Raw genomic sequence first — 7,119 nt, forward strand, 5'->3', positions numbered from 1 at the left:
TCCCAAACATGCTCTATCGGGGAGAGATCCGGTGAATTTCCAGGCCAAGGCAGTAAGTCAACGTTGTGGTGTTGCAAGAAATCCATAGTAACACTTGCCGTATGAGGGCGGGCATTGTCCTGTTGGAATGTTAACCCAGGGCCACGACGTTGCAGAAAAGGAATTGCCACAGGTCGTAGAATCTGATCCCTGTAGCCCACACCAGTTAAGTTGCCCTGAACAATCACCAAAGGAGTTCTTTGGCGTGCTGTTATTCCACCCCAAATCATCACGGAACCACCACCAAAGCGATACCTCTCCAAGACACAGGCCTGTGCATAACGTTCTCCCACGCGTCTATAGGCACGTTGACGTCCATCACTATGGGAAATGTTAAACCTGGACTCATCTGTAAAAACAACATTTCTCCACCAAAACAAGGGTCTGCGGACATGATTTCGGCACCACATTCGGCGAGCTTGTCGAGGACGTTGTGTCAGGATAGGCCGTATGGCGGGACGTCGTTGTCGAACTGTGTTGGGGTGTATACGGCGAAGTCCTGGGATGGTTCGGGCAGTCATCACTGCAGTCTGAAACCTGTGGCGAAGATGGGTCACCCTTCTCCATCTGTCCTGTCTTGGCGTTGTTACACGTGGACGTCCACAATGTGGCCGATCGATGACGTCATTTGTGTTCTGGTAGCGTCTCACCAGTGCAGAAATGGTGTTTCGGTGGGAGTGGAAATGTGCAGCCACTTGTCGTTGAGACATTCCCCCACGGACCACCCCAATGGTCTCATGACGTTGTGCAGACGTGAGCCTTGGCATGCTATGCGTTTCAATAGCCGTTTAATTTGTTGAACTATCGCAAGGGCAGGGGTTGAGCTTTCCAAAGTGACAGTATTTTGTTGCATTCATTTGCTCTGTTTCTCTTTCCCGGAATGCACGTGCAACAACGTATTGCACGTCTCAAGGACGAACCCACTGACGACACGGAACGTGGCACGTGCATGCATGTTGGATACATGTCACTAATCTCTGAGTTTAAATCCTTATGTGTCTACACAGGTTTGATAAATTTAGATTTTAAATGTTTGTATGCAGTTTCTTTATGTGCCTAGTATATATACTGAGGGAAAAAAACCTTCCCTTTCAGTAGATAGCACAATAGTGATTACATCAAGAGTAGTTATTTGTTTCAGCAGTATATACAGCTGTACTATGTGGTTTGTCCTCCACATGTCTACCATAAATGTTTTTCAAAGTTTGACTGAGGCTTTGGATGTTGTAAGAACGCAAACAATGTCCTTCTCTCCATCCTCTCCATCCCAAATAGGTTACTGGGGACATTAAGAAATGACTGAGTGAGTGTGTATGGTTTTACGCCTTTAGCGATATTCCAGCAAATCCTGATGACGAGGCACATCAGAAATGGGCTTCACACATAGTATCCATGCAGAGAACGAAACTCGGGTCTGAAGCGAGCGCTTTAACCACTCGGCTGAAAAGAACAAAGAGACACAATGCAAATATACCACGGAGACAGATATATATGAACGTGTACTTCCACACGTTTGTACACACATTAAAGTGTACTACTACAGTAGCCTTGACACACTCCTTGAAAGAAAGCTTGGATCAAATATGAAAAATTCGTGGAATTGTCTAAATGAAAAGTGCATTTGGCATTTTAACAATCACTGGTCAGTGACTGACACCATTTGGGTGTCATGTTCGTTATATATATTTGTCTGAAAAACAGCATTTGATGAATTATATTCAGGGACTACAACTGTCATCTTGTCAGAATTTGATTTGGAACCATTGCTAATCTCAACTTTCAGGTGCAGTTCTCTTTTCGTTCATGCATTCATTGTTTATGAATGTCAACAGGTAACTTGCCTAATCAGATCGCAGGAATTGCAATGAACACACTCATTCATTTTGTAATCTATTTTATGTTCGATCATTCCTTCCAAGCACAATAAATACGCAACAGACTGATCCCAGTTTAGAAGAATGCGGCTAATCATATACCCATGAGCAAGAATACCCTGCCCCAAAACTAATATATATTGTACAATAAAGATGTTAAATACACTAACATAAACCAATGTTTGGCATAGAAAGTAGTACCTTTTATAGAAAGAACGTCCCCAAAGACTTCACGATCCCGAACAACACAACACCGTGAGTCACAATAAGCACCTTAGGGTGAGTGAGGTTAGTTTTACGCCGCACTCAGCAATATTCCAGCTGTATGGCGGCGGTCTGTAAAACATCGTGTCTGGACCAGACAATCCAGTCATCAACAGCATGAACATCAATCTACGCAATCGGGATACAATGACATGTGTCACCCGAGACAGCGAGCCTGACCACCCAATCCCGTTAGTCGCCTCTTACGGCAAGCATGTGTTACTGAAGATCAATTCTGGCCCGGAACTTCATGGGTGTCATCTGAGAGAGGTGAGGTGAGGTGAGGTGAGGTGAGGTGAAATTGGGTTTTAACGTCGTGCTTGAGAATATTTCGCTCATATGACGACGTGCATGCATGTGTATGTGTATGTGCGGCTGCTTGTACTAGCCCAGACTTACGCTGGTTTTAAAGTGCTAGCCCACTGAGATACCATGCCGCAGTGAAGCATGAATACCCCACTCAGACACATTATACTGACTCCGAGCTGACCAGTCCTCGTTGTACCCATTAATGCCGAGCGCCAGGCAGGGACCAACAAGTACCATATTTTAACGTCTTTTGGTATGACGCGGTCGGGGATCGAACCCGCGACCTTCCACTCTCCGGGCGGACGCTCTAACCAGTACGCCACGGAGGCGGTCGATCTGAGAGAGCAGTGATGTGTCGGATTACCCATAATCGCATGCACTCGTTTGTTTATCAACCAAAAGCTGAAAGACACTTATTTCAACATTACGGAAGTAGCAGTATCGATCGTGCGACGTCTGCAACGTGCTGTACATTCACGTGCCATGCAGGTGGGCAGACGCCAGAATATGGGTGCTCAAACGCCGTAAGTTTTTCAGTTTGTTTGCAGCAGATCGTGGATATAGGATCCAACAAACACACAAATGACCAATGCCTCTCTGGACGCCCGAGTGAGTGAGTGAGTGAGTTTAGTTTTTCCGCCGCTTTTAGCCATATTCCGGCAACATCGCGGCGCAGGACATCAGAAATGGGCTTCACACATTGTACTCATGTAGGGAATCGAACCAGGGTCTTCGATGTGACGAGCGAACGCCTTAACCACTTGTCTGATTTTGAAACAAACCCTGTATGGCATGTTCTCATTTCGCCTACATCCCAATTCGCCTATTTGTCATTTCCCGATCACAATGATATTCACATCATATCACAAATTCACATCATATCACATTAGTATTAAGGAAGTTAACTTGTGCAGAGGTCCATTTAGGAGATAAACATACTGGGCTGGAAAATTCGAGGTTTATAACGAAATTATAATAGCTCTAAATTTGAATTGAAATCCCTGTATGTATAGCGTGAGTTTTTAAATACAAAATTTAGAGCTATTATAATTTATCTCCATTCTACCATAACCGTGTTATTAAGATAAAAAAAATAATACATACTGTATTGGAAAATCAGAGGTATATAACGTGATTATATGCCTCTGAATGACTTTGATTAACCACTATCCAGTATTTACTGAAGGCATGGTAGAATCTCACTTCAACTTGATAAGGTGACCAGCCGCGACGAGGACCTAAAGGGGCGATCTTCAGAACAAATGTATTATGTTACCTACGAATACATAACAATACCAAAATAGTTCAAGCGTTTTGAACATTTGTGATGTGCTTTCTTTGAATACAAATGTCAGTTGAAACATTTGGTAGATAAAATTTAAGGTGTAATGAGTTTAGTGCAATTTTATTTCCATCAGTGAAAATGACATTGCTACTTTTCGATAGACGCAGAGACCAAACAAAGAGAAAGCCTTAAACTGGTTGTAAACAGTCTTTATTCACAAGTTCTGGTGCCTGGTACAGCAAGCATACATTGCTAAAGACGTTTTCTATTCCGGAATCCCTACAGAGGGATCTATTAAATCCATCAATTCACATACATCACGTACAGATGGAGAAAGAGTTTAGTTGCTGGTTATGACGGTTCTGTCAGCAGTATGAGTGATCCTATACATTTAAACTCTGATAAGTGCAAAATTGAAGGGAGTGGAAAAAATCTCAGCACTCAGTAACTTGGTACAGCAAGCATACATTGCTGAAGACGTTTTCTTATCCGGAATCCCTACAGAGGAATCTATTAAATCCATCAATTCACATACATCACGTACAGATGAAGAAAGAGTTTAGTTTCTGGTTACAACGGTTCTGTCAGCAGTATGAGCGATCCTATACATTTAAACTCTGATAAGTGCAAAATTGAAGGGAGTGGAAAAAATCCCAGCACTCAGTAATTTACCGGCTACATGATGGCGGTTTGTAAAAACTCCAGTGAATAACATCATGATCATCGGTCTACTTGGTGGGTATACGATCACAGGCATCAATCAAGCAAATGAGTTCCATAAGCCATATGTTAGTCACCTCTTAAGACAAGCATGGGTTACTGAAAATAACTCTACCCAGATCTTCACAGATTTCTACCTGGCAAGAATTCCTCCTAGTTACTTTGTACAACGGATATTATTGCACAGTTTGTATCCAAACACAAATCAAGATTAGGATATCAATATCATCAAGTTAATATCACAAACTGCACTTCTAAAACACACACACACACACACACACACACACACACACACACATGAACACTGTAACCATTGGACCACACCCTGACTCTGATATCACCCTGATGGCCTGCCTCTGCTGATTGATTGATTGATTGATTGATTGATGTTTAACGCCACACTCCAGCCTGTAAATAATCTTGTTTGGACCAGACAATCCACTGGCCACAGCTTGAACTGTGGAAGCACCAGAACCAATATTACTTTAGGGATACAAGCAAGTGCTAAAACCTACTAGCAAATATAAGCAACATAGAAATCTACACACCAAAACGATGGCAATATTGACATATGACTTCTGCATCAGAGAGAGTTAGTGAGTATGGTTTCACGCTGCTTTTAGCAATATTCCAGCAAGATCACAGCGTGGGGACACCAGTAATGGCTTCACATTCTGTATAAGATGTCTAAGCTGGAGGATTATATACACCTGACACTGCAGACAACACTGCATGGTGAATTGTAGCTCTGTAATGTCCCCAGAAAACAAAGAAACTTAATAAAAACACAATCACATCATTTCCACAGCATTCCCTACATATCACACTAAACCAGCTCTCCACAATGGTTCCTACATGTATACTGGGGAACTTCGGGAAGTGTTACTGGCTGGTACAGAATAATCTATATGTCATTATTTTGTCTCAAAGCTCTATATAAACTCTGATAAGTATCCAACTTTGTAATAATGCCATCTCATTATTAGTGTCAGAACTAACTGTGTTAGAAGACTCAGATGGAACATAGGTGTCAATTTATGTTTTTCAACCAATAACAACTCTTGTTTAACACTGCACATCTAATCCATGGTTCTGATGAGACTGCAAGGAATGTTTACAATTAAGTGAGGTAGACAAACATTCACAATAAGATAATAATTTTGCTTAAATAATTAAATGTTTTGTTGGTCAGGCTTCGGAATAGTTTCATGCCATGTTGACTGTTTAACACTGCATCAGCAATCTTGTATCAGCTGATAACAGCTTGTTTGATGTAGGTCACACACATCCTTTGGACCTTAACCATTCATTCAACTTCAACAAAACCTGTGTGTATCTGTTCAACAATGAAACATATATATTGAAAAATAAATGCTAAAAACTGCTGTCTAACAAGCAAGTTTCTAAAGAAATACTTGTACATACAACTTGTAAATTCACATTTCAAAATGCCTATTGATAGCATGTATTGTGGAACAATGTTTTACAGCGACACACAATGACATAAACTGGCACATATCACAGGCAGACTCTGGCTACACACACTACAAACTGAAAATGAAAATTTGAATATACTGATGGAAAGAAATAAGTGATTTAGGTCAAAGGTCTAATTACTGGACTGGAGAGTAAGCGATCAACTTCGGTGTAGTAACCCTTTTTGAACAATAATTCACAGCTGAGGTGATGAAGATAGATTTTATCTTGAATTATTTTCATAATAATACCTTAATTATTTTCATAATAATACTTATTCATATATTTATTTCCATCAGTATAGTTTACATTCAGAAACAATGCCATTCTACCAGTTTTCTTTCTGAAAAGATACAATCTGCATTACTACTTTCAGTAGTCATGGAAACCAATTACACAAAACACTAACAATTGTAATCTGTGATGACAGCAAATGTAAAACAGTTTATCATCTTACAAACGTGTTTGTATACAAACATAATGAACAGTCTTAAGATATCTAACTATACGTGAACATCACATATAGACTTCATTAATGAACAAATCAACAAGTTTGAAGATGTGTCAGAAGCAGTATGGTGAGACAGTATTGTCCGCTGCATGAACAAAACATCACAGACAAATAAATAATCTTATGTACCGTATATTACCGTCTATAAGACCACCCCAGGGATAAGACGACACCCAATTTGACCCTTAAAATCAGTGTCAAAATGGTATGTTTCGTGCATAAGTCGATCCCCGGCGATGGGGTCCTAATCGCGGCAAACACAGACCACAGACAACTGGCAGTTACCAATAATTATAACTTTGGTCCACATTATTCAAAGAATTCACAATCATATATATATTGCGTCTACTCACGGATCGAAACGAAGCGTAGTTGACAGAAAATGCATAATATATTTTGTTTCTACAGACTGGTTTTTTTGGTCCTCAAAATTTGGCTTATAGACAGTAATATACGGTACCTTGATTTTAGCTATATTCCAGCAATATCACACACAATGTGACACATTGTACCCATGTTGGGAATCAAATCCAGATCAACTTCTAGGCACAAGAAACACTAATGTTCTATTTTGATGTAAACTGAACACTCCCTGGCTGGGAACTTGTTTGTTTCCTTCTCCCTGAGACAATTGAATGATT

General features: G+C 40.6%; 1 long non-coding RNA gene across 1 annotated transcript; it reads right to left on the reverse strand.

Annotated features, from left to right (window-relative positions):
• Positions 1-3,964: 3,964 nt before the first annotated feature.
• LOC124258466 lies at positions 3,965-6,689 on the reverse strand. Its single transcript, XR_006893604.1, has 2 exons — positions 4,221-6,689; positions 3,965-4,001 (listed from the first exon to the last, which is right to left on the reverse strand). It is a non-coding gene; the product is annotated as an uncharacterized LOC124258466 (long non-coding RNA).
• Positions 6,690-7,119: the final 430 nt, after the last annotated feature.

This window comes from Haliotis rubra, unplaced genomic scaffold (genome assembly GCF_003918875.1).
Source record: "Haliotis rubra isolate DU_JTF1 unplaced genomic scaffold, ASM391887v1 Scf1173, whole genome shotgun sequence".
NCBI classification, from domain to species: Eukaryota; Metazoa; Mollusca; class Gastropoda; order Lepetellida; family Haliotidae; genus Haliotis; species Haliotis rubra.